This window comes from Ambystoma mexicanum, chromosome 11 (genome assembly GCF_040938575.1).
Source record: "Ambystoma mexicanum isolate Mex_15411 chromosome 11, UKY_AmexF1_1, whole genome shotgun sequence".
NCBI classification, from domain to species: domain Eukaryota; kingdom Metazoa; phylum Chordata; class Amphibia; order Caudata; family Ambystomatidae; genus Ambystoma; species Ambystoma mexicanum.
The window spans coordinates 941742267-941763169 of NC_090934.1; the positions used below are offsets into that span (position 1 = coordinate 941742267).

Consider the following 20903-nt stretch of genomic DNA (forward strand, 5'->3'; position numbering starts at 1 on the left):
TCCCAGCTGACAAAAGCACGTAACATCCACCTGTTAAATGGGCAAAGCCAGGGAGACATCCCAGGACAAAAGACTTGGACGAACGGGTCCTAGTCATCAACAATCGATTACATCTGGATTTCGAAAGAACAACTTTCATAAAGTAATGAGACATGACGTGATAGCGCAAAAAAACAAGCAACCACAACCTGCTGAGGTTAACGTGGAACTCCAGACCTGGTAAAGAGAAATTGCCCACTAAACAATCATTAACAATAAATCAAGGAGGGAAACGGTTGGAAAAAAAAAGACATCATTTTAATAACAAACAAATATCTTGACCTGGTAGACAGTGGCTCAACGGACACCTCATATGACCCGCTTTTGGCAGGTTACAGAGTCATGAAAACAGGGGTGAGACAACCTTTGCTGAAGCCAAGACATCTATATAGTAAAGCTGTGGTCGAAAAGAGAAGGTGTCCGCTATGTGACCTAGCACTGTTGAAAAGAGACCACAAAGTGTCAACCGAAATCGAGTTTAAACGATCAGTGAAAACAAGGGATCAGCTATATAAAAACAGGCTAATTAGCTTTAAAAAGCAACAAGACCGGAGACAATGTGAGGAAATGCTGAGGGCATTGTCCAATTCCTCATTCAGAGAAATGTGGACAATTATCAACAACATCACCTTAAGCAGCAGAGTCGATTAAGCTGTGGAGTATCGGAAGCAAGTTGGGTGGAACATTACTCAAGAGTATTTGGGAGTAACATGCCAGAAACGTCAGCCACCAAGGAAACAACAAGAATGGGCTGGGATCTGGAATTCGTGGAGACCGACATCAAAGGGATGATAAAGAAATTAAAAAACAAATCTGTGGCTGGGCCAGATGGTGTAACAAATCTTATGCTAAAAGCAGACCCAGAGTTTTATAGCGGGGCTATTTAAGAACATCATATCATGTGGAAAATTACCAACTTCATGGACCTCCAATCTTTAAAAAAAGGTCCAAGGGAAGATCCAGGCAAACTATAGGCCGATAGCCCTCCTCGATGTAACTGGGAAAATCTTTGCATCTAACCTGCAAGTCAGACTAACTCGATGGGCAGAACAAGTGAAGTTAACAGACCAGAGACAAACTGGGTTCACGAAAGGTATAGGGACCAACCTAAACCCGTTTATCCTGTTATTGTTAAAGCTAGAGGCCATAAGATCAGAAGGCAAACTATTCCTAGCTTTCGTTGACGTGAAACAAGCATTTGACAGGGTAAACGGCAGAAATTGTGGGCAGAATTACTCACATGGAGATGCCCTGAAGAACTTCTAACTGATTGAAGCACTCCATGAAAACACGACTATGCACATATTCGGTTAAACAATGATGGCAACCTATCGGCACCAATATTTACAAAGAATGGAGTCAAGCAGGGTTGCCCATTAGCTGCTACACTGTTGAAACTATACCTAGCAGATCTTCTGGAGGCATTAAAACACACTAAAAACTTTCCGCCCAATCTGAATAATCAATCAATAGCAGTAGTTGCCTATGTCGACGACTTGGTCCTAATGAACCAAACACAGATTGGATTGCAGCACTCACTTGATAAGTTACAAGAATACATGAGAACAAACGACCTAGTCATTTATAGTGATAAATCCAAAATAATCGCAATTGGTAATGTCCAGGGGACAAAAGCTAAAATGTTCAAATGGAGAATTGGCCAAGATCAACTATAAATAGTAGATTCAATACGTTACCTGGGAATCAGGTTTAACATATCGATCGCAGAGAAGTGCTGGCAACCAGCTCTTTACCAAAAAGCAAAAATGCTGGCCGCACAGGGTTCCATACTGCACACACGAAATGGGAAATTGTCCACGACGCCGTTGCACACTTTCTATTTGCAAAAGGCATTACCAATCCTCACATATGGAGGGGAGGCCGTCTTGAACTTGTCGCGGAACTCATGGACAGTAATAGAAAGTATATTTTTGAAAACAACATTGATGCTTCCAAAGTGTCTTCCGATGGCAGTGGTCAGAGCCGAGTTTGGATTGCAATCGCTACACTCAATTATACAATGGAAATCACGGGGGTTATCTCATTAGACAAACCAGCAATTGCTTAAGGGATTGTAAAACCAAAATGGTATTGGGAAAGGCTCAGAGCTGCTAAACAAATGGAAAGGAAAATGTGAGAAACACCTTGAATATCTAGATGCGTCTTTGGAAGCTCTCATTGCAAACCCATGCAGAGTAAGAGAGAAATTGAGAAGAGATGACTGGATTAACCACTTTGACTCTAAAGCGAAATATAAATCCCTGCAGAATGCGGCACAAGATCATCGAATAAGATACTCAATCCTGCAATACTTGCAAACATTTCTGAGCAGACATCATAGAGATCAACTACCACGTATAAGGCTAAACATCTACTCGACAAACGAATACCATAATTTGAAGGGGAAACGAGGAATAAACAATCGAGTTTGCCAGTTTTGCAACACGGAAGGAACGCTGGAAACAGTCAAGCACATGTTAACATCATGTCCAGCACTGACAGGTGAGAGAACCTTGTTTTTGGCAAAATATGTTGAGGAAGCCAGCTCACTGATGGCAGAAGATTGGTAGCAACTATTCCTGGGAGGGCAGAAACAGGCACTAGTATGTGCAGGAATTAACTTCTTGGATAAAATAACGAGAGAGGTTATAACAGGCGGCAATAGCGTTGGTGGATAAGACCTAATTAAATAGACTACCCAAATGACTTTAGCTGGCCGCTTTGTTAAATCGCATATGTAAATGTGTTTGAAAGAACTCTGTATGTATGTTTTGTGACTGTTAAAGGAGCAGGACCATAAATAAATGTGTACAAATGTAACAAAGTAATTCACAATAAAAAAAAGTGAGAAATAAATTCTGAGTTGGTTAAGTCAGGGTTGGCAAAGTTTCTAGATCTTAGGAAAGGAGGGACCTTTAGGTATAGAAATTCACCCAAAGATCCTCCTAGGGATCTTGGCCTGGCTAGTTGGGAACTATTTCCCGTCTCTCTATATTTTCCCAACTCTTTCCCAGGACCTTAGTTGGAACAAGATCTCATAAACTAGAAGTTCTGCCAACTCACCTCTCTTGACCTGTATCAGATTATCTGAGAGATTTTAACAGGACACGTTTTATTTCTTCTCTGTTAGCCAAAAAGGTTAATATCTTAACCCCCCCTCTTCTGTCTGGTCTCACCTAGGGGCATGAGGTACATAATAGAGTGGATGGGTGCTTCTGCCTTGACCTCTAGAGCAAAGATTAGTTTATCCCGACAATGAATTTGACAGGAGTGAGGGAAAAAAGTTGGTATATATTACTTTCCTCTTTTCCTTTAATGGGTATAATGGCCTGTCTGTTTAAGGGGAAAAAATTGGACTCTCACTTTTTGACCTGGGATGGCTGTAGTGGGCTCCCATGATTTCTCTGTAGACTTTTCCCCATTGATGGGAAAGGGGTCTGGGTTACATTGTCTTTCTTCAAGGGACAAGGACTTAGAGTTCTTTTGAGAGAGTTGTAACTACTCCGCTTTCATCCTAATATCCTTGAAAAGGTTTGGGGTTTCACAGTTGATCTCCATTTGTAGGGGCGGGCTGCCAAACCTGTATCAATTGGGGCACATCCCACTACTGACACCATATATCAGGTAGGCATGGTATCAAATTCAGACAGACAAAAAAGACAACAGTTCAAGGGTGGCTATTAAACTGTAAAAATTGTTGAAATAAACGCCTAATCTAAATCTAAGATGAGAGCAAGCTACGAGCATCAAATAATAATACAGTCTTAGTGGAGTCTAGTCAAATAAAAAGGGCCTATACTAAAAAGAAATATTGCCAATCCTTACTGCTATGCTATGAAATAGTGTGGGATAATGTTCAAAAGAAAGGAAAGAAGTGTTCGCAAAAGAATAGGTCAGGATGTTATGGCCGGGGTCTCCCTTCCCCACATTTTTAACACAGGTCAAGGCAGGACTCTTGAGCACTGCACACTCCTGGGCTTCTCTGACACAAGCTTAGAGTTCTTTTCCTCAATATCAGGGCCTTCTGTGTCCAAATCTCTTTGATGCAAAAGTATCTTGCTTCAGAGGGGCTGATGTAGTATAAACAACAAACCAAAATTCCTTCTATTTATCTTCACGTCGGGCTATTTCTCCTCACCCCTGAGATCCCCCTCAGCTGGGCTCCGATCCTTTGCTCAACGTTAGCCTCCCTCAGTCGGGCTCAGACCAACTATTCACTGTGGACATCCCTCAGTCGGCTTCACACTTGTCGTCACAATGTTCACGGTTAGATTACTGTTCACCCTAATTCATAGGCATCCCTCAGTCGGTTTCACATTTGCCCAAAATAACAGTTCAATTAGTTTTAACACACTGTGGGATTCACTTCCCTTAGCTTTCTCCTGGCATCCTTCTGTCGGGTTCACACTTGCCACAGTTGACAATTTCATAATCTCATCAGAAAGCGGGAGTTCCCTTCCCCTAGCTTTCTCTCGCCATCCCTCCGTCGGGTTCACATTTGCCACAGTTCACAGTCCCCAGTCAGGCTCTTTCTAAATCCCCAGTGAGGCTTTCTTGAAAGCCCCAGTCAGGCTTTGCAAAGTTAATTATCACAATGTTCTGGGGTGTGTTAGGGTTCACCCCAATTCGCAGGCATCCCTAAGTCGGATTCAGGCTTTGCTTCCACAATGTGTGAAAGACGTTCGACTGTACAAGGGGTTTGGTTTGACTCTCGTATGTCCACTTTGACTCCTCATGCCAGCCTCCCAAAAGGCCTCTTGGTACTTGTAGTTTCTCCTGGTTGCGGAGAGGGGCACCAGCCATAAAACCTTCGAATGAGCGCCCACATGGCACCGGACCACTCTATCTCTGGTGCCAGTTTCTCTCACAAAAGTTCACAAGGGCCTCCCTCTGCCGGGCTCAGACCCTTCTCACAAGGTTAGAAAAGGGCCTCCCTCTTCCGGGCTAAGAGCCCTCTCAAGATTTCGAAGTTCACAAAGAAGACTTCCCTCCGCCAGGCTTGTGTCTCCTCTCACAATTCACAGTCTTCATAAATATGTTTTTGGACTCCCAGTGCCAGAATGCACTTGTGATAATTTCGCTCCCACTTCACAACTCACCAAAACAGCATTCTATGTTTTTGGGAGCTGTAGGAGCCACAAGAGGGATGTTTCAATTAGGTCAGGGTCTTACCTCCTGCCCCTCATAGACATGGGTTCGCCTACCTGGCCATAGGGGAGGAGTTCTGCTGTAGGTATGGCCAGGCAACCCCAGCTGCCCCTGGTCTTGACTTCTGGAAGTACAGCTCCCTCCTCCACACTGCAGGCTCCTCTCAAAAATGTACGGCCAGTGTATGTGTGGTTTTCACCTCCTCCAGATCCTCATGGGCCCCTGCAGCTCACTAGGCCTTTCTCCTCCTCCTCCTCCTCCTCCTCCTATGGCACCTTCCAGCATCCCTGACTCGCTCAAAGTGTGCTTTCCTGCTCCTCCTTTTATGCTGCCTGGGAGAGTCAAGTGGAGTTAGGTGCGATTAATTAAAGAGGGAGGCCTGACTTAGCCTGGCCTCATTAAAGGGACGGTTTGCTGTAGAAAGGGGAGAGTCCATTTTCTGTGTCTGTGTTTCCCTGTTGCTAATCTTCATCCTCCTAACCTCTCTCTTACTCGTCTCAGTGACTTTAGAAAAGAACAGAGGGGAGGAATTATGGGAATTGTAGTTTTCACTAGTAAATTTAGGAAAATCTGGAAAAATACTGTCTCGAGAAAGGGGGTGGTAGTCCTGTTGCTCACAGTGAGTTGTCCATGAGAAAGTATCCATGTCGGGAAGGTGGGGGGGTTCAGTTCCTAAATATCCTACATGGTAGGATGGGGACAAGGTGTTATAGGGAAGGGGGTACCGCATCTCACCCTTCGGTGTCCCACTTCCACTCCACAAGGATCCCTCATCCAGGTGATCCTCCCACACTGGTCCACCCCCAGGAACTGGATCCAATAGCGATGGCTGTGTCCTGGCCACCTGGACAACAGATCCCCAGGGACTAACGGGCGAGACACCTTCAGGTTTCTCACAGAATAAACAGACTTGCAGCTATCCTGGAACCTTTTTAGATAGGCTCAAGGACATTTTTTATAACGTACCGGAGCTGAAAGAAGAGAAGCACATTTCATCTCATATTACCCATTATAATAACAATACACACATTCTTGTATGCTGTTTTTACTCACATATTACAGTCTTATCCTGCTTTAGTAAGAAGACACGTGAATATAGTGTTGTTTTTCAGTAATCCAAAGAACAATTCCATTATTTTCAGACTAATTATAGCAATCATCTTGCAGTTCTTGAACTAAAAGCATGACCCATAAAGGATTACAGAGTTATATATACATTTAGAATAAAAACAAGATGAGGAGGTTCCAGAATATAAGAGGCTTGTTGCCATTAAGAAAATCGGCGAGTTTTCATGGAATAATAATTGTGATATCATTCGGTGTTATGGTCTGTCTTTTTCTCCTAATTATTATGCATTTAGACATATTACAAAAAGTGACACAGATATGGTGGGGAACAATGAAACAGCTACTTTTTTGCCTGATGAAAGCACAAACAGTATCCTTTATAATCATACTAGGCATATATTTCAATATAAAAGGGATATTGGGGAAGATCAGGAAGATATAAACACAAATATTGAGGTGGGAGAGAGAACGTCAGATGAAAGCTGCTATGTCTGTTCCTTAATACTGTATGTCACGAACGCAGCAAGGACATTAATTGCCAAAGAGATGCCTGCACATGATGCAACATGTCTCAGTCATCTAGCAGTGTGTACAACCAAAGGGCAATTCGAAGGAAAATGGTCAACTATACAATGGCGATCAAGACGAACATTTCCATATACTTATTTGAAGACAAAAAACGATGGAAAGTGTGATGGGGTGGACAAGCAAAAAACGCATGCATCCATCCCAGATTGTAGAAAGAATAAAAATGGTCCAGATGAAGAGGCTGGATTTCTCAGATATGACTGAGAGGTCAGGAGAGCCAGGATGCTGGGAGAGACCTCAGCTATTGGTATATGGGCATGTTGCCACCCATACCGGATGGGAAGAAGGACTAGTATCTTGCCCTGCACACTTATTGAAGAAAGAACCAGTAGCCATAATGCAAATAGTGAATGACAGATGCCTAGAATCATCGGCTAAGTATTCCAAGCTACTAATATGGGTCAACAACAAAGCAGGACCAGTATCTATAATTCCATTGAAGAATGCAACAACATGCTTCAAGAATGGAGGTTTGATTATAGTTTTAGAGAGAACAAAGGATGTGGAGAGTAACTCTAAGTCCCAGGAATGAATGGAGGAACTGCAGTGCTAATGGACCAGTATTGGGCCTGTGGATCTAGAGCTTACATGCAGTTGCCTAAAAATTGTATATACAAGGACATACTGAAACAAAATGAAAATACTTAAGAGTGACAATGTAACTGAAGTGATAAGAGAAACATGTATGAAATAATAAAGTAACCATATACAAAGAAGAATGAAGTAACTTGCTGACCAATAAGTGTAAACACACAACAACACATTGAATCCTTTTGTTGTTGCATTAATCGTCTGTAACAGCTATCCTTACATTGATCACAGCAACACAAAGTAGATGAGATATATAGAGATATATAGAAGATTGCTATATAGGAAAATATAACGTGGAAAGGACGGCCATGATAAGAAAATGGATGCCGGCTTGTGTTAAGATTCAATTCAGCTACCTCAGAAACAGACCTGGGCTGCAGAGTTAGGAGACGTTGGAGAATTATCTTTGTGTGCAAAATGAAGAGGAGTCTATGTTGACCAGGGATCAAGGATGCTATTTCAAGGAATAGCTGCAAAGCACAAAGAGAGGTAGGTGGATAAGTCATGGACGTGAGACATAGTTCTCTTAGATTAAAGAAGAAGAAAACATTTGCAAGAGCCAAGTACTGGAAATTAACAATAGATAAGGCTCCTACGATATGGAGTGAGCAAGTCTCTAGAGGCCAAGGGGAGCAATGACACCCAGATTAATTGAATCAAATAGATTTAAGTAGGAGGTCAAAATGGACACATTTGTGGTCTCCTCAAACTTGAATCAGAAGTCGAAAACAAGGGCTATTCGTTAAGCTGCGATGAAGATAGTGATGTGCTTACACTCCCTCGAATGTCCCAGAACAGAAAGCAATCAACAAGGTCAACTACAGTTGGGAAACATTGGTTTATGGTCAGACTGATGAGAGATGATGGGCTAATTGAGAAAGTGGGGAGTAATCTGATGTGACTGAAGCACCTGGGTTTCATTTTGCTTACCTGCAGCTAGCCGGGCCGAAAGACCAAGGTTCGGTGGGAAGGCCAACCAATCAGTGGGTCTATGGAGCAACCTGCTATACAATGTGTTGCATAGACCAATCTGCTGCCATTTTGTCAGCTTTAATCAGTATTATACGTATTTAGAGGTAGTTTGATGCGTGCCTTACAGATAAGAAACAGCCAATGAGTTCCCCTAACAAATCCCTCCCGCCAATAGGTTTATGGTTTGCCACATAGGATGACATCATAGATGTTGCATATTGGGGTATAAAACCTCTGTGCAATCAAGTTTGTGTGTGAGTCTGCATGCATCAGTCAGATGTCTGCCAGTTTGCCCTGCTTTATTAAAACGAGAATAAAGTAGTACTCTGCCATATTCATTGAAATTGTCTGGTTATTTGGTCTGAGATCTTTATTGGTAATCCCATCTAACACAAGAGACGCTTTAAGGTGCTAGAGAACACATCGCTATGTTTTTTGGCTCCTGAGTGCCCCACAATCTCACCCAATACCACAGAGGTTTAAGCTTGATTTTGCAAGCTATTTCATGCAGATTAATCTTCATGAGCAGTAGAATTGTGGGAGAGGTTACTGGTAGACCTAGTATGTTTTCAAGGAAGCCATTTTCAATCCTAGAAAGTGCATTCACTTTCATAAAGTCCCCTAGTTCAGCACAATATAAGGCTGCCTGTCTGGCTTGCATCTTGTAGGCTAATAATAGAATATTTGTAGCATCAGCCCCACGGGATCTTGCAAATTTGTATATTGCCCCGCTATATCTTGTCATAGCCACCCCAGGTTTCTCAATATGGCTGTCCCAGTTCCTCTGGAAGTTACTCACATTGCAAGATAATCGAAAGTACAAACCCGCTCTATGGTTTCTCCCTCATAGAGCAAGTTCATTTGGGGATCTTTCTCCTCTTCCTTGAGAGCACCATTGTTTTTGTTTTTGAATAGTTAATGTGGAGCCCATTGTCTTTCACAAAGTTATTAAAGAAAACGGCTTCTCTCACCTACAAATGTCTAAACAATGCTGCGCCATGTTATCTTATTGAGAGAATCAACAGAAAATCCTCAAGTAGGCCCACTAGAACAGTTAACACTAACTGCTTATGCATGCCAAGATTCAAATTATCTAAAGTCAGGGGTATTAGTTTCCCTGTTAAGGCAGCACTGCTTTGGAATTCCTTACCATCTCCCCTACGAGCTGACCAAACTTACATCCACTTTAGACAGAATCTCATCAAATGCCTAAAGGATACTGACCAGTAATGCCATCCATCTAGCCTGCACTGCAAATAGATTTCAGAGTGCCCTTTTACATTATGCCCGGTCTGCATTGTATAAACTCCTGTATTGTATGTATCTATGCATCTACTATAGACCAGTTATGCATCTGCCTCCCATTCTACCGACACTGTAATTAGATCTTAGAGTGCCCCATGCATCTAATTATGTCTCTAGAATCATTCTGATGTGCATGATTACTATGACTGAATATCGACCCTTTGATGACACACATGCCAAACATTCAGCTACAGTAGTAATCAAATTCCTACATGTGAAGGGATTTAACCTGCTAGATCTTCCTGCAACCACTCTTATTTGACAAGTAAATCTATTAAGTAGGGAGGTATTCCATCTCACCCTTAATCCTTTATTACACATTTCTAGAAAGGGAAACCAGGGATGAGATTCAATTTTTTAAAGTACTAAATAGATATAGGCTGGTGATCATTGGAGTAGACCTCAAGATTATTAAGTACTGAACAATAGGAAACCAGGGATGAGGATATAGGAAACCAGGGATGAGGATATAAAAATGTGGTCTATCCATGAGGTAGCTATTCCCCTAGAACCGGTGTAATGTATTTTTCCAACCTCCTCCACCTTAGGAACCACTAAAGAAAGGTCCCAAATTCTAAAGACATCGCACCAAGATTCTCCCCTTTGTCTAGACTCCAAATGTGATCTTCTTATCCTTGAGGTTTTAAGACTGTAAAGTTCAGTGTCACATTCAGCATTAAAATCCCCCCTTGCCATAATATTGGGAGCGTGACCTGAACCTCACCAACCAAAGTGATGCCTTAGTCGGATTCCAATATAGATTCAGTAGCACAATTTCCATATTGATTTCAGGAATTTTAATTCCAACAGCCAGAATCAAGAAAACGTTGCCACTAAACAAACAGGCCTAAAGACCCAAACTAATGTCACTAAATATTGACAAACCCCCACTATGCCTCCCTAGGCTGGGCTTTTTAGCTAATTGAGCAAAATCCTGGAAACTATTAACAGCAATAGGCAAAGAGGCCATTGTTTCCTGGATCATGTAAATATCATAACTGTGTAATGTGGTTGTTGGATTAAGTAGTTCCCATACATTATTAAATCCACAACAGTTCCAGGATACAACATTTAAAGGCTGACAGTTAAAGATTCGGTTGCTTTGCTTGAGGCTTTATATTCTTGCACATAGCCTCCAATAACCAAGACCAATCTCCCATAGATCCATCCGTATGGCCAGCGGCCCCTCCCACCACATTTAGAGAAGTAGCTAGCCCATCACCCACTTTCTGCCCTTTACGATATTTAGTGGATTCAAGATCTTGAAAATTTTCCCTATATGGAAAAAAGTTAACTATTTGTGTTTGGTTGCGAAAATGAATTAAATCAAATCCCATTGTTCTCAGTGTGTCAGCCTGGTCCCACACTAATTTTGCCACAAATCTTGAGAAGAAATGTACAGTTAATCTGTTCAAACCCAAAGATGGAACTGATATGAAGTCGATGTCTCCTGAATGGAGGAATCTGAGTGCCCACTTTTCTGCTAAAATGTTTCAAGCCCAAGAGTGCAGGAGTCATAATCTGACAATTCTTTATAGTTCACAGGAACAGTCTCCGTTTGTCCCTCTAGGCCATCCCTTCTGCCACAGTGAACTGTTGAAGCAGACCTCTCATTAGATTTTTCTGGCCCACTGGTAAGCCCCTCACTTTGCTCGTTTACATTATTAATGATTAACGATTAATAACGATGACAGGCTGGTTATGGCTCTCCATTAAAGGCTTACTCCTTTCATTCGCCTGTGGCGTTAAGGTCCCCATTCGTGTTAAATTGCAACGTGGCAGAAAGTCATTAATGTTTTGTTGAGCCAGCAGCACTGCTTTTTTCTTCACCACTTTTTGGGGGGATTATTTGGACATTTTTTTTAGTACGCCCCTTCCCTACTTTAGTATTATTTGATTTACCACAATAATTTTCTTCAGTATTTTCCTAGATCCTCGTCAGCGATCTCAGGAACTTTCTTGAAGATTTGTTCCTTGAGCTTCTTTTCTTTGCCACATTAACCGTGATTCATTCTCTAGCAAGAGCTCACTCTCAAACTTAGAAGCCAAATTAAGAGATCATCTTCCCTTGTCTCAAGGTCCAAGATCCTTGTGGGTGAGGATAAAGGCCTCTCTCTCACGTATGCAGCAGTGTTCTGTTGCTCCATCCTATCCCAAATTCTTTTAATAAATCCAAATAATTTGAGACTGACTCTTTAATATTTAACATGACAATTGATTCCAATAGCAAATGGAGCGCCGCAACTGGTGAGGGCCCGAAGTATTTACGTTTGAGAGTGTGTCCAAGTTCCTTGCAGGCCTTGTTCGTGATGGGGTTATGAAGAATTCTCTTGCTTCAAACTCAATGTTGTCGCTTTTGTTCTCACCTGTGCATTCCCTGTGTTTTCACTGTCCCATGACAAAGAATCCTCACACATTTCCTGGCAAAGGAAAGAGGCATCCAACACGCTGGAATCAGCTAGGTCTATATATAGGGCGTTGGAAACACCCTCTTTAGGAGTGGATGGTTTATTAGCGATCGTATGTTCTTTGGGCACACAAAAGCCCATAACTTTGCTTTGCCTGTTTTTAGGGGCTAACTTATATTTGTATTTTATTTTTTTGTATAGTGCACCAGGCCCAAGGGCAACCGACTTGGAAAGTAAGTTTGTATGTCTAGCTCCCGGGGACAAGGCCTCTGCCCGACTAGCACTATTGGCAAGCTGCTCCTGCAACATTACGTCTATTTGGTCCCCCTCTACATTAGTTGCATTAGGTGGGGGCCGTGAACTACGTCAATTGTAGTGTGACACAGCCATGGCTTGTCTCCCTGTTCAGGTCGCTCAATACCTGTAGAGCGGCTTTCAGTCCAAGTACCAAGATGAAAAATGATACTAGTCAGGTAACTTTTACACAGGGCCCTTTCACCACTCAATCGCAATATCTTTAAATTCACTGACCAAACAACTTCAGGCAAATAAAAGTCTTACCAGCTCTAGACTCTCTTGGTGAGAATTGCTTCTATTGCTAGCCAAATCCTCCAGCTCCTCCAAATACTCAGTCTGCTGTTCTCTATCACTCGGGCCCGGTTGTAATCAAAGGTGTCTTTTATTTACGGGCACTGCTGCACAGCCATAGACTGCAGACTGAGGCACACTTGCTGCACACTTGGATGTGCTTGGCTCAAATTCTTCCTACTTTAGTTAAGCATAGATGGCACCCCTCTATTCACCTTTTCCTGCTGAGGCTGCCGTGATAGCAATCACTTTGATGAACTTATCAAAATGCAGTATACTTTGCAGAGCCTCTTTCAGATGATCGATGTTATATTGCTGAAGGTTTGTAAAGTGTCAAAGAACTCTCACATACACGTGGAGGTTATGCCGTGCTGTAAAAATCAACTGCTTTAATCCTTTCCCCAGCCATCTATGGAACCCAATTGCCACACCAGAACAAAGTACCAATTACCTTTGTTTCACATCACTCAGCTGCAGCTGGGATCAGCTGTTTCGGTCGGCTCATCTGGCGTCCGAGGAGTTGATTGCAACCTCAAACGCACTGGCGAGCGGGCTGCAGTCACAGTCACACAGAGATTATGCTCTCTGTTTTCTCCAATCTCCCATTTTCTCTGCACATGGGGAAAATTAGATTTGTATACTACAAATACGTATCCACTGTCCACATAACCACGGTCCACCACAGGTACTGCGGATTCTGCAGGGGAACTGCCCCTCACACTGCTGCTACGATGATGCTTGGGTACACAGGGATTTTAAACCCACCGTTGGCGTCGGAAACCAATGCTCCTCCTCTCAGCCACCCAAGTCAGGCTCAACTGCAGGGAACTGCCCCGCACACTGCTGCTACAATGATACATCATGCGCCTGCAGCCCCAGGTGAGTGTTGTGCCCCCATACCCCTCTGTGGTCCCAAATGTTGTACTTGCCATCTGTTTTGGGACCCCCCCAGGCCTGTGTCCGACCCTTGTTGCCTGCGTTCCCAACCCGCTCTCTTTCCGTGTTTCTCCCCCTCCCGGCCCACCCTCCCTCCCTTCGTGATTGGTTACTTCCAAAGAAGCAGCCGGGCCTACAGACCCGGACTGCACGCGACGCCGCCATAATGCACCTGCAGCCCCTGGTGAGTGTTGTGCCCCCAGACCCCTCTGTGGTCCCAAATTGTGTACTCGCCATCTGTTTTGGGACCCCCCCCCCAGGCCTGTGTGCAACCCTTGTTGCCTGCTCTCCCTACCCGCTCTCTTTCCGTGTTTCTCTCCCTCCCGGCCTGCCCTCCCTTCGTGATTGGTCACTTCCAAAGAAGCAGCCGGGCCTACAGACAGGCACTGCACGCTACGCTGCCATCATGCGCCTGCAGCCCCCGGTGAGTGTTGTACCCCCAGGCCCCTCTGTGGTCCCACATTTTGTACTTGCCATCTGTTTTGGGACCCTCCCAGGCCTGTTTGCGACCCTTGATGCCTGAGCTCCAAACCTGCTCTCCTTTCTGTGTTTCTCCCCCTCCCGCCTCCCAGCCCACTCTCCCTCTGTGATTGGTACTCCTTCCAGGTCATAAGTGACCTTCCCTGGGTAGCCCTCTGCCCGTGCAGCCCCTACGGCTAAGGGCCCTAAGGCAAAGGGCGGCTCCTGCATCAGAGGCTCCAAGACGTGTCTGCCGGTGTCAGCAGGGGAAGCCACTGAATCCAGCAGTCAACAGACACTGACAACAACCATAAGTGTGGCATGGGTGGGGTGCAGAGCAATTACTCTACTCCAGAAAGCCTCTGCCACTCTTCCCTAAATTTCCATAATGTAGATTGCAATAGACTTACACCATGCATACTTAAAGAGATTTGTGACAACCAGCCTAAATCGATTCATGGCTGGACTGTAATTGTTGCATTGCATAATACATTAACTTACTTGCCAATGTTAACTTTTGCCACACCTAGAGAGAACTGTGGGGATTGGCCTGTGTCGCATCTGGATGGGGTGTGAATGGTGGCATGTGCCACACTTAGATGGAGTCGTGAACATTGGCCGAATGGCATCTTGATATATATGTGAATGTTGGCATGTTCCCAAACCTGGACAGTGTTGTGAACAGTAACATGTCCCGCACCTGGATAGAATTGTGAGTGATGACAGGTGACACACTTGGATGGAGTTGTGAATGGTATCATGTGCCTCCCTTAAAGGCAATTGTTAATGGTAGCATGTGCCACACTTAGAGATGAAGTTGTGAACATTAGCCTAAGTCACATCTAGATAGAATGGAATTGTCAGCATGTCCCACAATTGGACGGAATGGTGATTGTTGGCATGGACCACACTTAGATGGAGTTGTGATTGTCACCATGTGCCAAGCCTGGACGTGGTCGTGGACATTGGCCGGCGTTGCATCTGGATGGGATCGTGGGGGTCAGCATGTGCCACACTCGGACGGAATTGTAATTGTTGGCATGTGCCACACTTGGATGGAATTGTAGTTGTTAGCAGGTGCCACACCTAGACGTGGCCGTAGACATTGGCTGATGCCGCCTCTGGACGTGGTCATGAACATTAGCCGGCATCAAATTCCAGAGGGGATCATGAAGGTCAACATGTGCCACACTCAGAAGAAATTGTGAATGTTAGCATGGGCCACACGTAGAAGAAATCATGAACATTAGCCTGAATCGCATCTTAATATAAATGTGAATGTTAGCATGTCCCAAACCGAGATAGAATTGCGAGCAGTAGCATGTCCCACACCTAGATGGAATTGTTAAGGGTAGCATGTGGAATTGTGAAGGGTAGCATGTGCCACACTTAGAGATTAAATTTTGAACATTAGCCTAAGTCGCATCTAGATATAATGGAATTGTCAGCATGTCCCACACATAGATGGAATTATGATTGTTGGCATGTGTCACACTCAGATGGAATTGTGATTCTTAGCATGTGCCACACTTAGATGGAATGGTGATTATTAGCATGTGCCACACTTAAATAGAATTGTGATTATTACCATATGCCACACCTAGACGTAATTGTGAACATTGGTCGGCGTCGCATGTAGCTAGGATCGTGCAGGTCCGCATGTGCCACACTTAGATGGAATTATAATTATTAGCACAGGCCACACTTGTAGGGAATTGTAAATGTTAGCATGTGCCACACCTAGACGTAATTGTGAACATTAGCCGGCGCCGCCTCTAGACGTAATCGTGAACATTAGCTGGTGTCGCCTCTAGACGGAAACATTAGCCGACGTTGCCTCTAGACATAATCGGAAATATTAGCCGGCATTGTCTCTAGACGTAATCATGAACATTAGCCGGCGTTGCATCTAGAAGGGATCGTGAAGGTCAGCATGTGCCACACTCAGAGGGAACTGTGATTATTAGTATATGCCACGCTTAGATGGAATTGTGACTATTAGCACATGCCCCACTTAGATGGAATTGTGAATGTTAGCATGTGCCACACCTAGACGTAATCATGAACATTAGCAGGCGTTGCATCCAGACGTAATCGTAAACACTAGCCGGCGTCGCATCTAGATTGGTTTTAACATGTCTGCAGGTGCCACACTCAGATAGAATTGTGATTGTTAGCATTTGTCCAAATAACCAATACACTAACAATTTCACCCCTCTGCATATACCTCTCAAACTGTAACCAAACACAACCACAAGCCTATAACACAACAATCCGCACAAACTTCACTACACTGCAACAACAAAACAAACCACACATAGACTCACACAACAGCACACAATGACTACCGACCGGAAAACACCCTAACCCCCGCCAACGGAATTGCGGGTTGACAATGTAAAACTATTGTAAAGTACATTAAATGTACACCTATAATAAATGGTAAAACAAAGTATAAACATGTTTGTAATCCAAAATAACTACTTTATACCAAACTTAAATAGTTGTATAAACAAGCATGATTCCTTCAAAAAGGTTCAATAAGAAAATGAAATATACAGAATATACCTAACATACGTACCTAACATATATAAATATCAATGAACAAACTACATGTGATCATTGCAAATATACAATATAGTAATCAATAAACATAACATTCCAATAAAACATACACTAAACAACTATTAAAATATCAGATGCAGTAAAAACCTAGTAACATTGACTTCAACAAATAACACATATATATATATATACACACACGATTTATAATTTACACTATTAGTAAAAGTTAAAGTTTAATAGTCATTATACAATGCATTCAAAATATGCAAATATGTAATATGTGTTGTAAATCAAATTGAGTAAACAAGGCAACATGTAAATACCATCAAAAGCAGCACAAATATAATACACATTACAAACATAAATAAATAAAACAGTTTTTTTTATTAAATACAAACAGATATTCATAAAACACATTACATCACTTTCACTACAAAACATTTCATAGCAAAAACAAAATATTGCAAACAAAAAACAAGGCGAGTAAAGGTTATAATGATATTTTATTTAATATAATATTTATTTTTTATTCATTGATAAAGTGCATTTTGTTGTTACGTTAACTTATTATTTCAAATTTGTGTAGACTTTAGGTTTTTGTTGGTTTAACCTTAACACTTTAAAAAAAATGTTTCAAATAATATTTACATATTTATATCCCATCAACGTGCCTGCCAATGGGTAGCCAGGTTACACTACTGAATGCCTTACTGGCTAAACATTGCCTACTGACTCTGCTTGCAAAACGTTTTCAGTCTGTCAACTGTGGTGGACTGGAAGAAGGAGTGGGATACTTTGATTACATTCTTGTATTATCTTTAGTAAACTAAAAGATCATAATGTGTTCTGAAGTGATCCATTAAGGCTTTAAATTGACAGTTGTTCCTGGTGATGTGCAGATATAATGGAAGAAGTTGGAAAATCTCCCAGATTGTTCCGAAATAACTTTGGGGAATTGAGCCAGTAAGTCCTGCAGATCTTCCTGGTGGGACAGTGGCAACTCTGGGGAAATCAATTGAGTTTCCATTTCAGGGTCAACAAGGAGGGTGGACATAGTGACCATAATTGTTTCGCTGGAATCTACTTTCCACTCTAGTAAGTTAACATTATAGACTTGGGTATTCTGACGTCTACCAGGTTGGGAGATCAAATAGTTTACGGGTCCTTTTTTCCTAGTACTTTATATGGTCCATGCCACTTGGAAATCCTCTTGTCAGATGTTGGAAGTAGCATTAGAACTGATTAACTGATAGAAAAGGGCTGGATCATGGCATGCTTATCATATATTGCTTTTTGATGTTCTTGGGCCTGACCTAGAAGTCATTTTACGGTCTTCCCTACTGCTGCCATGTGTGTTTTCAATTTTGGGTTTTATGTGCTATGGGTAAAATGGCCTCCTCTCTCTTCCTAGGTTTCCTTTAACATATGTAGAGCATCCAGAGGTTCCCTCCCCTATTGTAACTCAAGGAAGGAATATTCCAGGGAAGTCTGAGGGGTATCCTGGACTGCGCACAGGGCCCAGGGTATCATTATATTCAAATTTTTTCTATATGTTTCTACCAACTTTTTTAAAGATTTTCCCTAGGGTCTGGTTAAACCGTTCTACTAACCAATCTGTCTGAGGGTGGTAGACGGAGGTTCGGCGTCTTTTGATGTTAAGTAATTCCTTTACTGCTTTCATTAGACAGGACATGAAAGTCGTTCCTTTATCTGTAAGGATCTCCTTTGGAAGCCCAACCCTTGACAAAAAGGGCAGCAGATGTTTCAATATCATATACTCCCAGTCTTTCATTACCAGACAGCCTTCTTCTGTTCCCTATTTCCCTGATACTGCTCATAATGTGGGGAAGGGCTGCATGGCTCAGCCCTTGCTCAGGTACTGCTTCTCGCTCTCTTGACTGTTCTTCAGTCTCCCGTTCTCTTGTCAGCATCAGACATCTCTCATCTGCAGACGCTCGGAAGTTGTTCAAAATTCCTAGCGCAGTAATATCTGCACTTGTTACGCTCACCTGGCTCCCACAGAGGCGTCGATCTGGATTGGACTGCTGCGGTCTCCACCAATGTGACGGGTAGGGCCGAGATGACGGACTGGACTGGCCCACCTAGCTTCGTTTGCTTGGCCCGTAGGAATATTCTTCTGCAAGTGGAGAAAGGAAATTAACCACCCGTGGAGTTGAGCGTAGATCCCCCCCACCCCAATGTTCTCCCCACTGATCACCTTGGATGTTCCCTCTTATAGTCTCACCTGATGATTTGAAAAGATGAGCTCTCCATCTGCATTGAGCGCAGGGGCACGTAGATAACCAGTTGCTTCACTGGCTCGAAGGAATTGGTGAGTTCAAGGACAATATTGACTCTGATAGTCCCGGCAAGACGCCGTAAGTATGTAGTTCGTAAGAGTTCAAATGCCTGACTTTCACTCTTGTCCGATTCCTTGCAGGTTGCAGCTTGACCCTACTGAAGAGTTCCTCGTGGCAACATGTAATGTTCTGGTAAGGATTTGTATTATCCAACACAGTTCAATAAATAATGTAATATGTAACCTATTGCTTTCTCCCTCATTCAGGCACTGAGAGAAAGTATGAAGTCTCGGGGAATAATGCCTCTGGCGGTAAAATCAGGTAAGTCTTTTGTGGTGAGGAGCGTTCCCCTTGTTAGTCCCTTGTTTCACTTTGCTGTCCTTTTGTTTCCCCTTAGGGGCCGGGGTTCGGCTAGGATGCAGTGGAAGCTGCGCTGACCTGTGAAGAAGAATAGTACCCCCAGTGGTAAAATAAGGTAGGTCTATGGGGGGTATTCCTCTGTGTATTCCCTTGGCTCACCATGCTGTTCTTGTCTTCACCTTAGGTGCCGGAGTGCGGCGGTAACATGCAGGAGGATGCAGTGAAATGTGAAGATGCTGTGAAGGCCGGTGAGTTCAGCGCGGCGGTGCAGCAGGCGAGGCGACGCGCATAAAATAACTTCAGCTCGAAGGCGCGATCGATCAGGAATTCAGGTAAGGATCAAAGGTATTGCTCTTGTTCTAACCTTTTCTCCTTCTTTCTCCCTTTTTCTAGGAGCTCCAAACTCGAGGCGGGCGTGGCAGATGACTGGATGCAGACTTGCAGGCACGGTGAGCGTTACGCTGCTAGATGCAGAATAACCCGAAGCGTTTGCTGCTCTTCGGGCGTGGTTTAAATAGCCCCCAAAGTAGTCCCAGGTAAGTATTCCTCACCAGCCCCACTCGAGTAAAAAAATAGTCCCTAGGTAAAATAGTCCCTTCCAAGCCTCGTTTGGCTTTTAGCTCTTGCAGCATGGTCTGCATCAGGTAAGTTTGCAGCATGGTCTGCATCAGGTAAGTTTTAATCTATGAGCCTGGCGCCTATGGCGCCGGGACTGACCCTCCATATGAGCCTGGCGCCATAGGCGCCAGGACTGCACCCAAATAGCCCCTAGTGGGGGTTGTTGGGCTTGCTTGGGGTAACTTGATACCTGATTCCGGGGTTGCTGGACTTGGTCTGGGTCCCCGGGGTTAGGCATCATGACAGCACTGTTCTTCAGGCGTCATGCCCACCACTCTGCTTGCATGGTTGCACCACTACCAAGTACCTTCTCCTTCTCTTCTGCTTCGTACCACTTTTCTTGCGGTTCTGCACACCAGGATTCCAGCGTCTCGCAAACTGCTCCTCTGCTTCTTCCAAGCCCATGGGCTCCACCATGTACTTTGACTATGCCTTCACAAGCTGTGATAAGGTCAGGGGGCTTCCCCTGCATATCAGACCCTCCTGTCCTCCTTCTGCTATGACTCGTCGCAGTTATATACACATCTTGAAGTAATATTTCCTTCTTTTTTTCAGCTGGATTTCTTCTTGCATTGCCTTCCGCCAAACATGAAGCCTCCATAGTATTCTCCATGGAAGACAGCCCTATATAGTTCCATGATGGAGTTCCTCACAGGAACAGAGTCCTTGTCCCTAAAAGTGCAGTCTCTCTCTGTGAGGTCCCACTTGCCTCAACCCCTAGGGAGCTTCTTGCAGAGAAGTCTCCCACCCTAGCCTAACAGGGGGAGTCTTTCTGTAGGGGAGAAGGGACAAATACCTGCGATTAATCACACGGCCCATGGTCTCAATGGGAATCCTTCTCGTATGCCCCTGCCTGCTCTCAAAAGCAAACCCACCGATATGAGTAATTAATAATCCCCCTGTCAAAGGGATGCAGTGTCAGTATCTAAATTGTAATGGCTGCTTTGGTGAAGATTAC

At 43.6% G+C, this 20903-nt stretch overlaps 1 protein-coding gene across 1 annotated transcript in view; it reads right to left on the reverse strand.

The window, feature by feature from the left end:
* The window catches only part of LOC138505078 (mucin-5B-like), a 2064041-nt gene that overhangs the window by 59663 nt on the left and 1983475 nt on the right, over positions 1 to 20903 (reverse strand). The window lies entirely within an intron of this gene.